We start from the raw sequence: 7,381 nt of genomic DNA on the forward strand, positions 1-7,381 counted from the left end.
AGAGGTCCTATCTGAGTGCTGGTCTTGCCAACATTAGTTTAATGTCTACGATTCTAAAGTGACCTTTAGATATGCACTGAGCTAATAGAGCTATGCTCAAAAGGAGAGCCAAGCCAAATCAGCAGTGCCGCTGACGTTGGTATAGGGCTTTAAGAAAGCGGCTAGTCTGCTGTCCTCTGTAGGACTTCCCAGCAGCAAGTGGTTTTGAAGCTCTACAAGGAGGAGGAGCTTGAGGTATCCCTCTTGACTAAATTAAACGCAGGAATTGAGCAGAATCATTGTTCTGGCTTTTCTCTCTGCAGTTGACATTGCCAGTGTATGGTTTTAATTTAAAAACTATGAAAACACATCCTTGTATGTCAAGTATAGAGCCCTAAGCTGGGAATGAGGCTTCAGACTTGATCTGCCCTGCATCCTGGGGCCCAGTGTCAGCAGCACCTGTTTGTGGGAAATGGGCTCTGTAGTGCCTGCGTGGCAGTGTGCAGCTGAACCGTTATCTCTGCAGGTGCCAGAAAACAGGGTTGCTTCAGGCGTATCGGGTGTGTTTGAGTCTGGATGGCATCAGCCTCTCAGAAAATCTTGTTGTGCAAAATGAAAATATGGCTGAACATTAAAATACTTAATGATTTCTTAAAGTAACATACCCATTCATTAAATAAAAACAGGCTGTATAAAATCGATGTCTAGTTTTAGACATAAACATTTCATTACTTGAATATTTCTCCAATCTGATACGGAGCAGCTGTTTCTCCAGATGCCACACCAGGGCTCTGAAGGGAGTATTCGCTCATTCCAATAGCATAGTTAGCTAGATAGTGAAAGAAATAGTACGAGATGTCTCGGTCTAATCAGTAAGCCTCAGTGAACTAAAATTTAAACACATGGCATGGAATTAATGTGAGAGGGTTACATTCTAAATAAGGGAAATGGCACTTCTATGCTTTTGCGCTTACCACATTTAAATTTTATTATTTAGAAGCCTATAAAGGACCTATCACCAGAAACCCTCTTTGTTTTTCCCATAATCAGTTGTCATTGTGGCAGTCAATTGTTTTGAAAGAGAAAGTACAGCATTATTATTTATGAGAAAGAGCTGACACGCACAATCCATATATTTAGTTGACTTTAATATGCCTGGGTCAGTACATTAAATCATATGCATAACTACTGGAAAGATAGATCCAGAAGGTTACAGGTAATTTTTATGCAGGAACCATCAGCCCTATACTGAAGTGAAAAACTGCTCATAAACTTGTTCGTAACCTATTGCCATTCTGTACTACCCAGTGGTAGAATGAGCAGGAGAAATTTATGGAAGTATTCCATTGTGCTAGAATGAGCTGCTTGATAATTATGTAAGAAAGTGGAATCAAAAAAACAAACAAAAACACAAAAAAATTGGCAATTTACTTCGGAGAAATTTATTAGGAAAAAAAACACCTAGTTGATTCTTTTCACAAATGAAAAGTAAGTCTCTTGTATATTCTTCCATTTTTAAAATAAGTACGTGTACATATATATGTATATATATATATATATACATATATATATACACACACACACACACACATATGTGTGTGTGTGTGTGTTTATTTTGCCACGTAAAATACGTCAAGAAGTTAATGACTTTAGTAAAAATTTATATAGTCCATACATGTAGAAAAAATATTGGAAGATCAAATGGCAGTATGTTAATAATTCTTATCTCTGATGAGTGTGATTATAGGCATTTTTATTTTTCTTCTATTAGTGAACATTAATATTGAGCATGTGTTACTTCTCTTGAATACTTTAGTAATATACAATTACTAAAATACAACCCACCCCAAAACCCCCTAAGTGTTTCAACATACTTTTATGGAGGGTTCGTAGACATCATTCAGGACTTTCTTTTGTCTCTCCAAGGACTGTCATTTGTCTTTATATCATATTATATTGATAATGGTATGCTTTAATCTGTGTAATTTGATCCACATCTTTTTTAAGTCTTCACCACTCATGTTCCTTATGCTAACGTGCCAGAGACCAGTCCTGAGCAGTGGTCACTGAGACAGAAGCTGCCCTGAGCCCTTGTCCTGGCCCATCTGCCTTTCCAGAGGTCTGGCCCATCCAGGGCTGCTCTGGCCTCACAGGCCTGCCTTGGCCAGTTCCTCACCCATGCCTGGTTTCCTTATTACTGGCTGATGAGGACCATGCCAGGTGATGTGGGACCATGGCTTTGGTTGGCATTTGTTCTCCTGATTCTACACAGTGTCTTACCCCTAATGAATTAATATATGCATTATAATAATATACATAATCAGTTGGTGTAATGTGCCTTCTTGAAATAAGTAAACGAGGACACATTTTCCTTTAGAATGTTTCAGACCACTAATTCGATGAGCTCTGTGAGTGCCTAGCAAAACGTAATTTGTGTGTTATCCTTGGCAGATATGATATCAGCTATAAAACCCTTATTAGAAAATGTGGCAGAATAGAAAAGAAGGAGCATGAGGGAAAATCGTTGTTGACTTCACAAAAGTAGCTGCTGGTGAAAATAGATATAACAAATCAATGTTTCTTAACACATCAAGGATGTATAAATGTATGGTTATATTAAATAGATTTGGGTGACTTGGGGGGTTGCTTCTAAAAATTGCACTCATCCACATTGGCTCTCTATGTTGCCCCCAACCACCAGTGTCCCAACCACTTGAGTGAGCCACTTTTATTGATAGGAGGAGCATTGGTGCAGACAAAAGCTTAAGAGCAATGGAGAGTGATGTAAGAATCTGGATAATGTCATGGCAACTAGATGGAGGGTCTGTTAATGGAGAGGAATGGAGGCCAGTGGAGATTTTTTAAACATTGACAGGTTCAAATGAAAAGCTATCGAGAGCTCCAACTGCCGCTGTAAATATCATCACAGGGAATGCAGGCCAGAAAGGATGAGGCTGATGAAGTTACAATATGAACCTTTTTTCCAGTGGTGTTAAGTCAGAAAACACCGCCAAAGTCAATAATTAGTCTCACCAAAGAATATAAGATTTTGCTCTTAAGTAGTGATGCCCCTTATGAACTTTATGTCATGGGCAAGGACTATTGATGAGAAGTCAACAAAGCGCTCCTGGTTAGGAGCTGCATTAAGTCTCTCAGGCCACTAGGAATTCATTTAATAAATTACTACATACCATAAGAAATTGCTCCTTAATGGCCTGGAAAAGTGTTCCAAATAGTAGCAATTTGCTCCCTCTTTGCAGGAGGAACAAGCCCCATATCCAGTATTAAGAACCTCCCATTCTCTGTCATCTAAAGGATTCTTATTTTTGGCGTTTAATTATGAATTTCCAAAGAACTTTGATTTTCTTAAATCCTAATGCCATCTCTGGTTGAGAGAGAAAAAATACATATGTTCACACCATGAATGCCAAAAACAGCTATTGTAAAAGAAAAAATTCAGTGTTGACATAACTCCTGTTGAAGGACCTCAAGAAAAAGATAATGGCTGTAATTTAAATCAAATTTTCCTGGTGTCTCGGTTTTGAAAAACATGGTCACGACAAAAAGAAATGCGCCACATCAAAGAATGGGGTGGGAAGTGGATATTAGCTGGGAGCTGAGATAACAGTCGTCCTTAAAGATGGCCATCGCACAGAGCCATGATTAATTAAGGTATCTGTCAGTCATATAGGCTTGAATCATCGCCTTGGAAAGGGCAGAAAGCCTTGATATTTACATAGGGATCATACGCTTATATTCAGAATGCTGTCACCACTTCTTTTGGCAGCCTCTGACTTGTTGGCAAAATGTCTTCAATTATGGGCAAACTGCCTGGTCTCATCTCATCACAAAGCAATTTGTCAGGATGTGTGTATTTGGAAAGCTTTGGAAATAGAAATATTTTACTTATTTTTAAAGGGTTTGGGAAAACCCTTGTGTACATACATTCAAAAATACCAAATCTTGGAGAAGTTGTGGAAAAAAAGGAACCCTCATACACTGTTGGTGGGAATGCAGATTGGTGTAGCTGCTTTGGAAGGCAGTGTGGAGGTTCCTCAAAAAATTAAGAATAGAATTACCATATGACCCAGCAATCCCTCTCCGGGGTATCTATCCAAAAAATCTGAAAGCATTTATCTATAGCGATATGTGTGCTCCAATGTTCATTACAGCTTTATTTACAGTGGCCAAGATGTGGAAGCAATCAAAGTGTCCTTTGATAGATGATTGGATAAGGAAGTTGTGGTATATATACACAATGGAGTACTATTTTGCCAGAAGAAAAGATGAAATAGGGCCATTTGCAGCAACATGGATGGATCTTGAGCTTATTATGCTAAGTGAAATTAGACAGAAAAAGTTGAGAACCATATGATTTCACTGATATGTGGTCTATAAAACTGAAAACAACAAAAGAACAAGACAAACAAATGAAGAAACAAAAATTCATAGACACAGACAATAGTTTAGTGGTTATAAGAGGGCAAGGGGGGAGGAGGTGGTAGATGAGGGTAAATGGGGTCAAATATATGGTGATGGAAGGAGAACTGACTTTGGGTGGTGAACACACAGTGTCATATATATAGATGATGTATTACAGAATTGTACACCTGAAATCTTATATAACTTTACTAGCAATTGTCACCCCAATAGACTTGAATTAAAAACAAATCTTATAAAATTTCACCCTTAGATAAATATTTAATAAAAATGCCTTTTACAAAGGGAAGCAACTAGAGAAGAAATATCTTCGTTAACGTTGATGTTAAATAGCTCTGTGAGTGTTTATAGAGAGACGGAGGAATAGACAGGCTAACTAACATGCTGGTATTTCTGCCTGAACTCTACATTTAAACTAATCAACATTATTATAATACCATGGTCTTTTTCTTACCATGGTCCACATTGCCTAGCTTTTTAAAAATCACCGTTTCCTCCACACTCTGATAATAACTGGGTTAAAGTATTAGCTATTATAATTTATATTATAATAATATAAAGATACAAATGGTATAAAGGTAAATATAAAGATACAGGGAGTGTGGAAACGAGCCTACAGCATCAAAAATAAAAATTAACAAAATAAAAGGTGAAATACATTAGCATTCTTCCATTTGTTTTGCTCCTTGTCTTTCTCTTTCCCTGATCGGTTGTAAGGAAAAAAATTTCATAATAATCGGAACGAATAAACAATTAGTAGTACCTAAATTATGTTTAACATGAATTCAATGGCTCTTTATCTGAAGCTTTATATGTTATTTTAAGCTTTGAAGGTAGCTGCTTTCCTGCAAAGTTGATTGTAAAGTTGATGCCAATGAAACAATGTTATTCTCATATTAGATTTAGTTATGGGGTTTTACAGTATTTATTTACTTGTATGTTTACTTGTTTAATGCTTATCTTCCCTACTAGATTGTAAGCGTCAGAAAGGTAAGGCCCAAGTGTTTTTCACCACTGTATTCCCAGCTCCTGCAACAACTCTAATTCTCGCTAAAAATATTTTTTCAGTGACTCTTGAAGACACGCTGTTCTGGGAAAAATATCATGCAATATAACACATCTAAAATTTTATAAAATAAATGCAGTTAAGAGATGGTCAACATTCATGTCATAACATACTAATAGGGATATACCTGCAGGCCCCTGAATTTACCATATAGTAATACTACTTTTCCTATGGTAGCATTTTCAAAACTTGGTAGGACCTTTCCTCTTCTGGGTTTTCCTTCCACAGTCAGACATAGTTTGCCCTTCCCCGTCCACCAGAACCGTTACTTATATTGTTCTTTAAGCTTCTAGAACTTCGTTCCCCTCCTCTGTTTCACTTCTAACTTTATAATAACAAATAGAGCTGGATTGTGAGGATTCATTTCCCTAAAGGATGTTCTACAACCTGGAAACTATCGAAGATTGAAGCTTTGCATTTTCCAAAATGAATTGTGGATCAGCTGCTTCTACTCTTTTAAATGTCTCTATAGACTTCTTACAATGAGAGATACTTGCCCTTATAATGTTTACGAACAGAAGCAAAGAAATTAAGGTGAAACAAGCAATAACATGAGGCCATGGAAGGATGAGAAGTCAAGACGAGAATCAAGCTGTTTTAAATCTCCCTCATCTGTTCTTAAGAGGAATCATTATGTGCTAATTAACAAATCTTGGTTGGAGACTGAAACGTACATATGTATCTAATTTTTCAAGTATTTTAGATAAATATACAACATGAATACCATTGTCTGGTCTCAGACAATCATTTCGTTTCCTAAATAAAATGTTGTGTTGTCTTACTCTACCCATGATGTGATTTTGAAATAGATTTTGGAGGATTACTAAAACGTAGTTTGCTTATCAAGATAATATGGTTTTGTTACTTGTAAGGCTCACTCACTTAACTTACAGAGCGTGGCATATGGGTTACTTTTTCCTTATACATCTTTTTACTCATTTCAACTAGTAAGTCAATTCACGAAAATGTGGCCACATGATTCTATCAGAGTCCTGCCGGGTGACCATGCCTCCTGTTTTGTTCCTGTTGTCCTGACATTAGTATTAATAGCTCCTATTTCACTTTCAAAATTTTCAACAGTACTTGTATGGTCAGTAGGACTTTCAGAATACACTCCTTATATGTTAAACACTGCCCACTTGTCTTCACCTCTGCTTCTCAAAAGCCAAACTTTTCCTTCCTCAATATTCCATGGAGACAAAGCTAGTGTGGCCATTATACCATGAGACATAAAAGATGGGGTACTGGAACTAGATGATCTGGAGCTGAGCCTGGCTTGGCCATTTGCAGGCCAGGCTAGATAGTCTCTCCAAGCCCCAGTGTCCTCACCTGTGCATGAGGTAACAATAGAACTTCTTAGAAAGACAGTGTAGTGTAGCAGTTGCAAGCCTGGACTTTGGGGTTCAACTGCCTGGGTGTGAATCCCAGCTCTGCCATAACTTAGAGCTAGGAGAGCATTATATGAATTGACATGTATAGTACCAAATTTCTTAAAATAGGGCTGGGCACACGGACAATGCTCAATAAAGGTTAGCAATTGTTACTAGTGCTCTGAGAATTAAATATAATATAAATGGAAGTGCCTAAAATGTAGTCAGCACTCAGTAAATGAGATCTAGTAAGATGACTGGATACTGACCTGATGTGTCTGGTTTCTATCCCTGCCTAATCTCAGCAATAATATATTCATCATGGATATTCTAAATGTGTGCATACATATGTATGTGTATATGGGCTCAGAATTAGAAACTCAAGCAGACATTGCTTTATATCTCCAAATAGAGGATACAGGGCTGCCAAACTGAAGTTAAAAAATCTAGCAAAACGCCAGCACATTTCAAATAAGATGCAAATGTGAATTTCCCTTGCTCTTAGAGGGCGTATAAAGGCTTTGCT

This window comes from Rhinolophus ferrumequinum, chromosome 3, assembly GCF_004115265.2.
Source record: "Rhinolophus ferrumequinum isolate MPI-CBG mRhiFer1 chromosome 3, mRhiFer1_v1.p, whole genome shotgun sequence".
In the NCBI taxonomy this organism is placed as follows: Eukaryota; Metazoa; Chordata; class Mammalia; order Chiroptera; family Rhinolophidae; genus Rhinolophus; species Rhinolophus ferrumequinum.